At 46.0% G+C, this 15,052-nt stretch overlaps 1 protein-coding gene and 1 non-coding gene across 2 annotated transcripts in view; both read left to right on the top strand.

The window, feature by feature from the left end:
• LARGE1 (LARGE xylosyl- and glucuronyltransferase 1) overlaps nt 1-15,052 on the top strand; it is a 558,406-nt gene that overhangs the window by 187,265 nt on the left and 356,089 nt on the right. The window lies entirely within an intron of this gene.
• On the top strand, nt 3,832-3,969 carry LOC130857938 (small nucleolar RNA SNORA76). Its single transcript, XR_009054932.1, has one exon. It is a non-coding gene; the product is annotated as a small nucleolar RNA SNORA76 (small nucleolar RNA).

The raw sequence follows: 15,052 nt of genomic DNA on the forward strand, positions 1-15,052 counted from the left end.
TGAGAAAGCAAATTTCTATCGTTTAAGCCACACTGTGGTCCTTGGTTATGGCAGCCCTAGAAACCTACAACGACAGTCACCTGAAGAGCTGCAGTGACTCAGAAGGTGTCATATGATGTCTGGGTTAAGGTGTGTGGCACAGGGCAGGCATCCTGGTAAAGCCAAGTTAAACAGGTTCAGGCCGGCGTCTCCATCCAGGTCTCTGTGGACACATTTACTACCACCACACCTTCTACGGTGGTGCCCTTTATGGTGGACAGACATGGGGTCTGTGTACCATCATGTGAACTAGATTCCTTTAAAACTGGCAGCTCCTCTGAGTGTCAGCAGCTTCTCTTCGATCGTGGAGGCTGGTCACGGGGCAGTGCCAGGCCCTGTTGAAAGCTCCTTTTCTATAGGCTGTGTGGTTGATGAGTCCTGAGTTATCCATCCTGGGAAATGGTCAAAGATCATTTTTTTTTTTCTTTTTTTAAAAACTTTTTTATTTATTTACTTATTTACTTTTTTTTTAATTGGCTGTGTTGGGTCTTCATTGCTACGTATGGGCTTTCTGTAGTTGTGGAGAACGGGGGCTACTCTTCATTGCAGTGCACAGGCTTATTGCGGTGGCTTCTCTTGTGGAGCATGGGCTCTAGGCACTTGGGCTTCAGTAGTTACAGTGCATGGGCTCAGGAGTTGTGGCTTGCGGGCTCTAGAGTGCAGGCTCAGCAGTTGTGGCACATGGGCTTAGTTGCTCTGCGGCATATGGGATCTTCCCGGACCAAGGCTTGAACCCGTGTCCCCTGCATTGGCAGGCAGATTCTTAACTTCTGTGCCACCTGGGAAGCCCGAAGACCTTTTTGCTAAGGGTCCTGTGAGGTGATTTGGGGCCGAATCGTTCTCAGCCCCTCACCCTTTGTTGGCTTGGTCGAGTGTCTCTACCTCTCAAAGACCTTGGCTCCGTCCAGCTGGCACGTGTGCACAAATGTCCATTCGATGGGTCTCTGCTTAGCGATTCAGCAGACATTTTCAGAGCCAAGGACGCATTGGTTCCCTCGTTTTTATCACTCTGGCTTTCTCAGATGTGCTTGCCGTTGTTGATTTTCATGGGGGTACTTGCCCAAGGCCTGCACGGTACTACTAAAATCACAACAGTGACATCAGCCACTTGGGTGTGTGGGTAGCCTGTGGGAGGCAGCTCCATCTGGAAACTAAAAAGAGAAACACAATCCTCTTCTTTTACTTCCCCCGGACTTTTCTATATCTTTGCAGGTAGACAAGGCCAAGTAGGGAATTTACAAATTGACACCTTTTTTCCCCCAAGCAGCTTGATGTTTTTTAAAAAGTTCCTTTGATTCCAAAGAACTGGGAACAGGGAATAAGTTTGGCTGGGCAGCCAGAGCAATTGGAGAAAGGTGGTGGTGGAGGGTTGCTGGTGTATATGTACCTGAAGTCCTGTGTGCTTGGAAAATCTCAGTTGTACACTGCAAAGGTAGCCATAAACCCCAGCAAGAGGAACCTGATAACCACTTCCAGCTGTTAACACCTGGAGACTTCCAAAGTTACGATGAAAAGAGCATCTCCAGCAAGCCAAACTTGACTTTATGAATTTTGTTATGTTAGGTTGAATGCTTTTCCTACTCACCTGGGCATTCGTTGTATTTTACTGATGGACACACAGTAAAACCTTCAGGCTGCTGGTGCCAGAGGGCAGGGACAGTCTCCCTTTAGCAGTTGGCAGAAGGATGATGGAGAAAAGCACATCCTGCTCATATCAGGGCAGTAAGGAAGGCCAGTGGCTTTTTTCCTTCTACCTCCCATGTCTTCATTTGTCATAACATTATTCAGCTGGAATTGGTCTCGTGTGCCAATTCAGATCTCCTAGGGATGATCGAATTCTTACTTGATGATGGAGGTCATGATTTCTTTTTCAGTCTGCTTTCCACCTGCAGTATTACCAGGATGTGGACTGGTGTAGGATCAGGAAGGCTCTGTGATGGTAGCTGCTTTAGCACAGAAAAGGGCCAACACATGGGTTTATGCCTGTGCATTTTGAGGACAAGAACCTCTAAGATGTTTAGGTTAGTAATACAAATAATCTAGGATTCAGGTATCTTGTCTTGATTTTCTGAATCCTTTCTTTAAGCTATTCAGTCATTCTTTACTGAGAATCTCCCCCACTCCCTCCAGAGGGGAACCCAAAATTACATCACATTGTTTAATAGTTTTATTAGTGTTTGTGAGGCCAAGACTGACTTGCTCCCGGGCACACGCTGGGTTTTTGGCAGAGCTGGGACTTGAGCCTGTGATGGCTTTCCCATCCTGATGCTCTTCCCCTTATACAGAGCTACTTTTGCTGCTTTCGAGGAGTCCTCATCTTTCTGTTCCTGCCTCCGCACTGCAGAGGGTGCCTCAGAGAGGGAGCCTCCCTGTACTCTCCTGGGCTCTGATGAGAAGGTCCCTCCTTGCCGTTGGAGGCCCTTTCCGGGATGTGGGCTGACCCTTGTGATTCTCCTTTGCGCTATAACGGGAAGCAGTGCTCAGAAGAGAAAGACGTGCATTTGTATGCAGCCAGTTGGAGGGCATCGAAATAAACGCAGCACCGATCAAACTGCACACAGCTAGCACATCGTGGGGAGGAGGAACCAAAACGGAATGCTGATTTTTCTCACCATCTTCTTTAGAAACCTTCTTCCTTGCCACCCACCAGATGATGCTGGCTGTTGGGGCAGTCTAGCATTGCGATAAAATGCTTAGTTTGGGAGACAACCCTGTGTTCAAATCCATGTATTGATGGATGTATTTTCCATTTATAATCTGTGGAACTCTTGAGGGAAGACTCTGCTGAGCTTCACTCCTTTCATCTAAAAACTGGGCCTATGAGTGCCTCACTCATAGATTTTGAGAGTTAAAAGATGATCGTAAAGTGCTTTGCACAATGCCTCGCACGTGTTAGCATTCAGGAGTGGGTTGCTGCCATTCTCATCAGCGGCGGCATCGCCGTTACGACTGCCTCATTGACTTGGGTGGATGCAGGAGTGTATGTAATAAAGTACCCAGTCTAGAACCTGGCCTGCGGTTGTCATTAATAAGTGAACGCTGTTGGACTCATGTGGGAAAGCTCCAAGATCTGAGTAATTCAGCAGATACAACAGAACTGGGGGGATCCAGGACTTAGATGCTTCTCCCAGCCCCGTCTCCAAAAGATCTGTATTGCCCTGGGCCAGTCGTTTTATTTTATGACCTCGCTTTCTGCATCAGTTGAGTGGGGCTAACTGACCTTTGTGGGATACTGAAAAGAGAGAATGGAAGGGAGGTGCCTAGCTCGGTGCTGGAATAAAGCCAGGGCGCCACCAATGGCTGTCGCATCTGAATTGCTGGTCACAGAACATCACTCTTTCTGGAGAGTAAACTGCTGATTCATCCCAAGGACTATAACTTGTGCTTACCCTTTACCTGCATGATTCTGTTTTTAGGAATGTGCTGTCCCCACATATAGAATCTAAAAGAAGAGATGGAGCTGGGTAGAGGGGAGCCTGTTGGAGGGCTTCATGGCAGTGCTGTTTACCGCAGCTTGAATAGAAGACTGCACACGTCCCCGATGTTGTCAGTTATCTTGGGTGTTTTAATACCATGGAGCCAGCTGGGGCCTTGGGGATGTCAGATGCCTGGGAAGTGTTCGTGGCTTTTGACTTGTGGGGTGTGCCATTTGGGAAGGAGTTGAGCAGTGGTGTGAAGGCAGTGACCCTCTGTTTTAACTGAGGTCCATAGAGGGCTAGTGACTTTTGAAATTTGTTCTTCAGTCCATTGAGCACCATTCCCTGTGGGTCCCCTGCTTTGGCCACAGCCAAGGCACTGCCTTGGAACCTCTGCAGGGCCTGTCCTGTGGCCTCAGGGGTTGGGTGGCAGTGCCAGAGCAAACCTAGCTTGTTCAGATCCGGGGCTGCTTGGATGCCACCTAGGCGATCCCTTTGGCAGCAAGTGACATTCGGCAAAGGGCAGGGCTGGCAGAGGCCTTGGAGAAGTGGGTGTTGTGGGAGGATGTGGTGTGCAGAGAGGGTAGGAGCACAGGGAGCCTGGGAGTGGCTACAGTTGTATGTGGAGGCCGTTCTGTTGTGCAGACACTGGGCAGAGGCTTGTGAGCACAGGACAGAGAGATGGTCTCCTCTGCCTGGTTTCTCTGATGGTCCTTGTGCTTGGAGGAATGGAGCTTGGTCACATGAGACCCAGGGACCACCCCTGCCACCTAGAGTGTGACCAGAAAGGTGACGATGGTGCATCCTCAGAGAATCCAACAAGGCAGTGTTCACAAACCTTTTGGCCCCAAGTGAGCACTCAGTGTGTCAGTTGCCTCCCCGCTTCCTAGAGGGGGGAGTGGGTTATTTGAGCACGTGGCCTCTTTAGACATATGATAATTTTCCAGTCAGAATTTTGGGGAAAACTCCCAATTTCTGGTACAGTCCGGCTGTCGGCTCATGTGTACTCATCGCTGATTGCCGCTCTACAAATACAGGTATGCGTCTTTGGAAACATTTGAATGGAATTGGGGAGGGGGCTGGAAATAGTTACATCTACCAGTTGGTTATTTCTTCTTTTCATAAAGTCATTACAGCCGATGATAAATGAAAGTCAATAAAATGGAGAATTAGACATGTGTGGCAAATCCTAAGATTTAAGACCTAAAAGTTTGACGATTCAGTGCGTGAGCGATCTTACTCTGTCATCCCTCTGTTCAGTGTTCTTTAGCAGCAGCTCCACGTTGAGGATAATTCAGCCTGGTACACAAAGCCTTTCGTGATTTGGCCCATGGCTTGCCTCCTCAGCTGGTTTCAGAAGTCTAGCATCAGTCTCTCTGGGCTAACATCACAGTGTCGGCGGGGCTGGTTCCTTCTGGAAGCTCTGGGTGGGGGAGGGGAGAATCCATTGTCTCGTCTCTTTTTAGCTTCAGGTGGTGCCTGCATTTCTCAGCTTGCGGCCCCTTCGTCCTGTGACGTGCACGTCTCCAATCCTTGCTTCCGTTATCACAGTGACTTTTTCTCTGATGCTGCCTCTTCCTGCATCTCTCATAAGGATTTTGTGATTGTGTCAGGTCCAGCCAGATAATCCTGGGTAATCTCCCAATGTCACGATCTGTAATCATACCTCCAAAGTCTCTTGCCAGTATAATGTAACATTCGCACATTCCATCTTTGGGCATTTTTGGAAACTACTATTCAACCTACCCTAATGCATCTTTGTAGCTTGTGTTCTTGCTGCCCCAGATGCCTTTTTCTGCCGCCTTTACTGGGCTAACTCCTATTCACCCTTCAGAATCCAGCCTCAGGGTCTTCTCTGTGAGAAGTCTTCCTTGGACCTCTTCCTCTCCCATCCCATTGATCAGGTAATGTGCCTCTCTTCCTTGCTTACCTGACATGTTGCACCTGTACCCTTAGTAGCATCATCACACACCGTATTATAGTTGTCATTTGGTCTGTCTGTGCCAGTCGTCTTTGCAGACAGGGACTGCATTGTAATCACCTTCTTATTCCTACCATGTAGACCCATGGCTGCACTTAGTAGGCATTGGTTGATGGGTGTTCAGGGGACCTGGGCAGGAATACATCTTCCACCTTGAAGACATTCCCAAGGAGAAGCCCTTTGTCCTGATTTCCGCACAGCCTTGTGGGCCTGGAATTGCATTTCCTCCTGGGGCCTGAAGTCCTTTGGGCTTCAGGTGTCAAGGTCCCATGTTTTCCTGTCTCTTCTGCTGTCTAATTCCCTCATTGTTGGGCTGCAGGAGGTCAGCCTAAGTGAAAGCAAAGAGGCAATTTCCTATTAACGTGTATATTGCTTTGCTTTTCTATTTCTTGGCGAGGCTCTGAGGACAGGGATGGCTGCAGAAAATGTTCTTTCATCTAAATAATGTCCCTGTAGGGGGCTGGATTTGGGCGTTTTGCTGAGCTGTGGAGAAGAGTGGGTGTGGTAGACTCATGAGCCCAGGAAAAAATGTAGGCACAGAAGTCAGTGCAGAAATTGCAAGTTCGATTCAGTCAATGTTTGTTGAGAACCCACTGTGTGTCTGCTCCCATGCTAGGGCTCGGTGTCTAGGATTAATGTCTAGCATTTATTCAGTGGCTATTATGTGCCATCCATTGTTCCAAGTGCTTTAATTCTGTCATCTCCTTGACTTCATAGAACTGCTCTGTGAAATATAGGTCCCCTTTTTATCTGAGTTTTACAGATGAAGAAATGGAGGCAGAGAGAGGTTGTGTTAAATGTTTAAAGTCACACTCCAGTAGGTGGCATGGGCTTTAGAGCCCACCACTGGACCACTTTGCTGATGGGGAAGACTCAGTCTCTCTCCCCAAATCCTCATGGTCTGGAGGTGGCATCTGAACTGATAGCATACTGAAGGGTGAGTGGTGGTGGGGGGGAATCCACAGGTAGTCAGAGGCTTCCAAGGGCATCCCAGGCAGAGGGAATTGAAAAAACAGAAGCAGGGAAGTGTGAACATAATTATTTCGCTTAAGGAAGAGTGAATAGCAATTCAGGATGGTATAGGTGGCATTTACAGTTGTAGCAAAGGTTGCCAAAGAGCGAGAAATCTGGAGGGACGGGAGGGTGTAGCCAGAGAACTCATTTCCCAGTGTGTAGTCTGGAGGTGAGCAGCTGTAGGTGAAGATTATGCCAGTAACGTCTCTCAGACTGTGATGGACATACACATTTCCTGGAATTTCGTTAACATGCGCACTCTGATTCATGAGCTTGGAGTAAGCCTGCGAGTCTGCTTTTCTGATGAGCTCCCAGGTGATGCTGATGTGGTCAGTACCTGGGTCATACTTTGAACAGTGAGGTATTGGGGGGGGGGGGCGGTCCAGGTGCTACCAGGAATATAGGTGAAGATGCTTGGAAATGGTGCCCTTATTTTGCTTTCAGGCTAAAGGGCTGGGTGGTCTCTGATCATGTTCTCGGGAAGAACGGCAGTAGAGATGGAGGGGAAGATGGGGAGTCAGGGCAGAGGTGTCCAGCAAGAGGACAAAGTACGTGGAGTTTTGCAGATTCAAAGGAGGCCAGCGGAAACGGGGTGGTGCGTCCGTGACGAACAGGCTCGATGGCATGTGACAGCAGGTCCCCTGTAACAGTGGTTTCACCAGAGGGAAGCTTATTTCTCTCTCACATCCAAGAAGTTAGGGTGTTGGCAGTGTAGGTGGCCTGGTAGCCTAGCAGTGTCATTAGGTCCAAGAATACTGTCTTCCAATTTTGCCATCCTCAGCTTTGAGCCAAGACACCTCCATATCCAGTGTGGCCCTTGGGTGTCACCATCCTTGTAGGCCAGCAGCCAGGAAGAAGCAGGGAGAAGACCAGGATGGGCACACATCTCAGCAGGCAAACTGCCTCTAAGTGGCCTTGCCGAAGTCTCATAGCCACGCTTAGCTGCCATAGAGGCTGTTGGGTATGGCTGCTTTGCTCCCCTGAATGGAAGCAGGGTTCTGTTCCTAAGCAGAAAAGGGAGAATGGGTGTGGGGTGGCACCTTGGCAGTCCTTGCCACAAGTGGAATCCATGGTGAGAACTCAAAGGGGGGGGGAGGTGATGTTGAATTAATCAGATTTTAGTGCACACCCGAGTGACGGCCTCCTATGCTCATGGGGCTCTGAATCCACTCGCGCCCTATGCTTGTCCTAGTTCCCTACTGCATCTCTCTCCTCTGTCACAGAAAACCTATCCAAACCTTCTCGCCCCACATTGCCACCTCCTCTGAGAAGTCTACCAGGACTCTTGAATCAGAGTCAGTCCTTCATCCCCTGAGTGGAGTGTGGTATTGGCACCTCCATCAGGCTTCATTTCATTCCATTTTATATATCATTTAGTCATTTGCACACGCCCCTCTTCTTTAGGTTGCGAGGCAGCATTTGGCCCCAACATGGTGCCTGGCACCGGATGAATTCCCAGGACGTTTTAGTTGAACTTCAGTGAGTAGTTAAACTTGAGTGACCTCACTGCTGGCATATGGTGCTGGGTGATTTTCCAGAAATAGGGCTTCGCAAACTCTAGTATCCGTCAGAATCAGCTGGTGGGCTTGTTATAACAACTCCCCTCCCCCCAGCTTATGATTTAGGAGGATGCACATTTCTAAAAAGTTTCCAGATGGTACCGATCCTGCTGACCCCAGGACAACCCTTCAAGAGATCATTGTCCTTGAGAAACACCCAGATTTGTTTCTTTCCCCCAGGGGAATCAAGCTTGAAAATAGACATGGGAATTAAATACAGGAAAATTAAGTCAGTGGATGAACCAGTAGAGAAATATTTGGGATCAAGAGTGCGTTAGAGTTTTGTTCCAATTTTTCTCAAATTCCCTATATCACCTAATCTTAAGATGCTGCCAGTTGTAAGATGCACTATTATTTTATATAAAGCCAAGAAATTTAAAAACTTTTCATTAAGCTGTGACACAGTGCTTTCTTATCCCTTTGAGTCTTTTATACTTAAAGAGCCCTTTTAGACCTAATTAGATGGGTCTTATCATATTTTACTGCTGTGCCTACGTATGGAGGAAAATATGGGCAAACATGTTGGTTCAGGTATTCTTAAAGCTTCTTCACGTTGAGTCGCACTCTTTGGAATCCCTTCTCTACTGAGAGTCATTGCCACCTGTGTTTTCTCCATGGTATTGTCCTCTGTGTCATTGTGAGCATCAGATTTCTTATAAGAATCCCAGGAAGAAGGCACTTATGCCCACTTTGCAGCTCTGTGGAGCGAGCCTACTCCTGGCTCCTCTTCCCGGAATGTTGCGGACACATCTGATCCTCCACCTGCCCCTTCACACAACCGTTTGGTGCATAGGATTAAAAGAGTGACACCTTCTCCCCTCCCCATTGTCTCCAGGATTTGCATGGAAGCCGCTGACGCCTGTTGTGCACCTGTTGTGAACGTGCTAGCAATGCAGCTGTTAGCACTGCTGCGTGGTCTCTAGTTATTGCTGGAGGCTACTTGATTTCAGAGGCATTAGAATGTGAAAAACAGTTTGTCCTAGAGTTAGTAAATTTTTAAAGATATCCACCATGTGCTGGGCACACGTTTCACTGTTGTGGCTTTTCGTATAACCCATCTCAGTTAATATTTACAAGGGTTGTCAAAGGTCAGCGTTGAGATGAGGCCCTTGGGTCCCTTTAAACATGCAGACAGGCCACATGCATTCACTCCTCAAATTTATTGAGCTCCTACCGTGTGCCAGTCACCATTCCAGGCACTGGGAATACTAAAGTGGAAAGTAGGCACAGTCGGCCATCTGTATCTGCATGTTTCACACCTGCAGATTCAATCAACCATGGGTCAAAAATATTCCAGGAAGATAATTTCAGAAAATTCCAAAGAGCAAGACTTGAATTTGCCACATGCCAATGACCATTTACATAGTATTTACATTATATTAAGTATAATAAGTAATCTAGAAGTGATTTAAAATATACAGGAGGATGTGTATAGGTTATATACAAATACTATGTATGCCATTTTATATAAGGGACTTGAGCATTTTGGTATTCACGGGGGGGTCCTGAAACCAATCCCCCCTGGATATCAAGGGATGACTGGTTATATAAGATTGAATCATATATATGCTGTAAGAAGAAAAGTCAAGATATGCCAGGTATTAGAGAAGGCTTTCTGAGTAAACACTTGAGTGAAGTGAGGGTACACACCGTATGGATAACAAAAGGATGCAGGTTCCAACCATAGGAAATTGTAGGTGCAAAGGTCATGTGGCAGCAATGTGCTTGTCTTATTGGAGGAACAGCAAGTCTACACAATTTTTCCCTGCAACACATCTGACACCAAATGCGTGGGCGTTTCTTCCCACACCAGTTTTTCAACTCTCAGGACTGCTACTGGGTGTCCTACGATTTAATTCTGGCACTGACTACCCAGAGCTGGTTCAGGCCCCATGGGTTAAAGGCTGAGTTCCACAAGCCTGTCCTTACTTCAGATTCCAGTCACTTGTCTCAGGTTGGCATGTGTACTTCTGACCAACTGGGGATGAATTCAGGGGGTTTCCACACCCCCCTCCTCTGGAACTCAGGAAAGGGCTTTACTTACTATCCCTGGTTTATTATTAAAGGATACAACTCAGGAACAAGGTATGGAGGGGGCACCCTCTCTAGGCATGCTTCTCCCAGGACCTTGATGTGTTCATTAACCTGGAAGCCGTCTGAACCCTGTCACTTAGGGGCTTTATGGAAGTTTCATTGTGCAGGCATGATTGATTAAGTCACTGGCCATTGGTGCTTAATCTCTAGCCCCTGTCCCCTCCCTGGACATACGAGGTGTGGTGGGGCTGAAAGTTGCAACCCTGTAATCATGCCTCAGTCTTTGTGGTGACCAGACCCCATCCTGAAGCTCTAGGAGTCCCCAGCCACAAGTCACCTCATTAGCATATGCAAGACACTCAGCATTCCAGAATTCCAAGGGCTTTTAGGAGCAGTGTGCTGGGAACTGTGCGTGAAGATCAAACATGTTTATCACAGCAAGGAAGCCAGCGTGGCTGGAGCAGTGGAACCTCAAAAAAAGGGCTTGATCGATAGCCCCAGTTGGGATGTAGCTGGGCTGTGATCTCCAGATCTTTGGGTTCCAAGTTCAGGATTTGTCCACATGCAGGTTAAGTGTGAGAAGGCACTGGAGTGAGTTTAATCTTTTAAGAAACAAATGTTTTGATTAATTCAGCTCCAGTAGCGAGGCACAGCAGAAGAGTATGTCATTGCTGTCACCATTGTGCTGCCTGGGAAGTACCCACAGTGTCTGGTTCCTGAGCGGTGGTTAAACCAACCCAGATAACGATGACAGCAGGTGTGAGAAAGTGGGCAAAGGAAGTGACATAGAAATACAAACATTTCATTCCCAGTGCATGTTCCCAAAATAGAATATGGGACTTTCAACTCTTTCTTCTTTGAAGAACGTTGTCAAGAGAGACTCTGGTAGCGCACTGTAGAAGAAAGAACAGAGGTCAGGGTTTTCATCCCTGCTCTGCCAGTAATTAGTCATGGGACTCCATCTATTAGAGTTCAGTTACAGACTAGAGAATGCATGAGTTTAAGCAGAAAAGGATTTATTGCCATTATTAGGTGCCTTACAGAATTCTAGGAGAAGCTAGAGGCACAGACTCTCAGCTGAGCTGCGAGGAGCAGTTCTGGGAACCACCCAGAACCAGACCACCAGGGAAACTGTGGTTAAAAAGCCAGTGAGATAGCTCTCTCCATAAGGACCACCTTGTCGGCTGGGACCTGTGAGGGCAGCATGGGTGCCATGTTTTTTGGTACTCACGAAGTTCCGAACTGGACTCAGGGGTCTAACTACAGATGCCTCCAAAGAAACCAAACGTCTCACTTATGCTTGCCAGAAAGGAGTCTAGGCAGTAGAAGAGCTGCGCTACCTCCTGATGTTCATTTTTGCATCTAATCTCACACAGGTGTGTCTGCTTGGTGACAACTCAGTTTCACAGTAGGTGTCCAAAATGTAAAGGCATTTGGAGAATGTCTGATGCGTCTCTCAGTGTATGTAGGGGAAATGTTAAGACAATCCTATTGTATATGGGAGAGAATAAAGGGAAACAAAGGGAGATAAGTTTTCTGCACATCACTTAAACTAGTGGCTCTGGTAGACATTGCTGAGTTACACAGGTATAATGCAGTATTTACAGCAGCCACCCCAAAAGCCATGCAAAGAGATACATTGAAAAACACCATAAGCAAATCAATGGAATTCTTTAAAAAAAAAAAAAAAAAAAAAAAAAAAACTTGAGGACCCCACAGAAAGGAAAAACTGCGATGAGATGCCACCACAGACCCACCAGAATGACTAAAATTAAGACTAACAACATGGAATGTTGGCAAGGATGTGGCACAACTGTAACTCTGGGACTTTATTGGTGGAAATATGAAATGGTTCATCTGCTTTGAAAAGAAGCCTGGCCGTTTCTTATAAAACTAAACAGACACCTGCCCTCTGACTCTTCTGTTCCAATGGTAGTTACTGCCAAAACTGCAGACAGCCTAGGTGCTCATCAATAAGAGAATGGATAAATTGTGATATATTAATATGACGATGTATCTCATATTGAGCCGTGCAGAGAAACAGACAGCCGCACAATGTTACGCTGTGAAAGAAGGCATACCCAAAAGACTATATACTTCTATTCCTAATGGATGAAGTTCTGGGATGAGAAGAACCAATTTATAAGGGAAATCAAGTTAAAAAGTGGTTACATATGGGGAATGTGGGCAGAGATTGAGTGGGAAGCGGGTTGAATGAATTACATCATTACCCCAATATGACCTGTATCTTAGAAGTGATTTGGGTTATATAGGTGTAGACATTTGTCAAAACTCACCCAGTGGTTGGTCTGTACATTTCGTTGTGTGTAACTTTATTAAACCCTAGTTAATGCAGTACATACCAAAGTGGCTAGAGAATAGTGGGCTGATGACTAACTTACTGTTTGGAAATGCATTTAAAAAATGGATTGATGGATGGCTAGAAGGATAAGCAGGCATAATACAGCAAGTATGGTAAGATGTTAATAATGGTAGAATGTAGGTGTGGGGATTTACATGTTCACTGTAAAATTCTTTTATCTTTATGAAAACTGTCATAAGATGTTAGGGAAAAAAATCTTAAAAAAAAAAAAAAAAAAAAAAAAACGTAGAATGTGTGGTTCCTTTCTTTCCTGCCTCAGGTGGTGGTTGGTTGTTAAGAAAGTCAGTCCAGCTGTCTGGCATTACTTTATGGGACAAGGTGATTTTTTGCTAAACTGAATATAGAGCAGAAAGGACTCCTCACCATCCACAGAAGATGCTCAATAAGGACTTAAGTACTTTGAGTGATGGTCCCATACTCTGATTTCTTGGATTCTGCATCCTGGCCTCTCCACCCGGAGTCAGTACCAGCCATGCAAAGACTGCAACTAGCCGTTTCAGAGATAAGGTTAAGTATCAACTTTTATAGTTGGGAGGGCCCCAGGGGGACTACCTAATCCTATTTCCTTTTTTGTGTGAATTTACCTGAATCCATTCAGTCGTGCAAAAATCGTAGATGACTTTGTTAGATAACAGCAGTGGCCCAAAAGTTTGAGGTGGAAAGAGTTAACTTCCCACTACATCCTCACTATATTCACTAGTCAGGAGGCATCAGGGGATTCAGGCAACCTGAAAAATATCAATACCTCTGCCCTCTGTCATTTTAGATGCTCTGGCCAGCGCCTCACAGACAGGCTCGTGAGAGGCAGGTGTGGCGATGTTATAGGGACCGTTGCCCCCACTCTCATAGCTGGTGTCAGGCAGATGGAGAGCGAGCGGTCTTTCCAAACAGAGGCTGGAAACAAGACTGCTTACGGATCACCCCTGGGATGGATGGCATCACTAAGGATGGTGATTCCAATCTCTTTAGACTTTAGGTCTGTTTATGAAAAGGAGGAGAGACCCTCTAAAACATTTTAGCCGGCCCACATTTCTTGAAAACCTTCTTTCACCAATGAGCCCTCTTTTCTAACATTCTATATGCCATTTAATAAGCTGCTCTGTCACCAAGAGAACCTCATTCCAAAGTTCACTACATCCAGATATTGATAACCTACAACGTGCAACATACTTCTGGGTTGAGGTTTTCCAAGTGTAGTGCCTCTTGTTTAACTGTCATAAAACATACATAACATAGGGAATTCCCTGGTGGTCCAGTGGTTAGGACTCCAAGCTTCCACTGCAGGGGGCACGAGTTCGATCCCTGGTCGGGGACCTAAGATCCTACATGCCATGCAGTATGGCCCAAAAACAAACATGTATACATACATAATATAAAATTTACCACTTCAACCATTGTTAAGTGTACACATCCATGGCATTAAATACTCCTACAATGTTGTGTAACCATCACCATGATTCATTTTTTTTTTTTTTGTCTTCTTTAATTATTTTTTTTTTTAATTTTTTTGGGGGTACACCAGGTTCAATCAACTGTTTTTATACACATATCCCCATATTCCCTCCCTTTCTTGACGCCCCCCCCCCGAGTCCCCCCCACCCTCCCTGCCCCAGTCCTCCAAGGCAACCATGATTCATTTTTAAAACTGTTCCATCACCGTAACATCTCATTTCCCGCCCCCAGCCCCTGGTAACCCCAGTTCTGCTTTGTTTCCATAAATTTGCCTGTTCTGAGTACCACACATATGTGGAATCATGCATTATTTGTCCTTTCGGGTCTGGTTTATTTTACTTGGCAGTATGTCATTAAGGTTCGTCTGTGTTGTAGCATGTGTCAGAATTTCCTTCCTTTTTAAGGCTGAGTGATATTGTATGTATGTGCCACATTTTGTTTATTCATTCATCTTTGGATGAATATTTGGGTTTTTCCAGTTTCGGGGGACTGTGGATAATGCTGCTGGCCTCCCCCTCTCCCTTTTTTTAATACCTAAACTTTATAGAAAGTACACATCTCAATAGCATATTTGGGAGATGGTGTTTACATAGGGACATTTTTTATTTGTACTGCAAAAAAAATCATTTTAAAGAAAGTAATGTGTTACGGTAAGTAGTAAGTCCTAGACCAGATGCAATTAGTAGGAAATTGGGTTTGTGTGCAGACATTTTGAGACGCCTCCAAGCGTCAGCAAGCTGAGGATGTGGACCTAGAGTGCTGCCGGTGCTGAGAACGGCCAGGTGGCCTCACACACAGCAGCTGTGCTCTGACCGCCACTCGGAGAGTGTTTTCTGATCAGGAAGCAGTGTTTTTTTTAGCATTTTGCATCCTCGCAAGAGAATTCGTCACTTCTGTACAGGTGTTTTATGTTTACGGTGCCTTTATTTCATTTTAGGAAATTGGGAGGAGGGGGTTGACTTCACATCTAATGCATTGTTAAGTTTTAATTACAATTGTAATTTCTAACTTTCAATTATAACTTTTCCCATTGAAGATTGTGGGAAATTGGTTCCCTGTTCGCTGTGTGGCACATTTTATGTTCAGGAATGAATTATTGGGATAACAAGGGAGATGCTTGCCTTTAAAGGTATATTATAGAAGAAAGAACGTGGGTGCAGAGGGAGGAAGAGGC

The sequence above is a fragment of the Hippopotamus amphibius genome, chromosome 7, assembly GCF_030028045.1.
Source record: "Hippopotamus amphibius kiboko isolate mHipAmp2 chromosome 7, mHipAmp2.hap2, whole genome shotgun sequence".
Classification (NCBI taxonomy): domain Eukaryota; kingdom Metazoa; phylum Chordata; class Mammalia; order Artiodactyla; family Hippopotamidae; genus Hippopotamus; species Hippopotamus amphibius.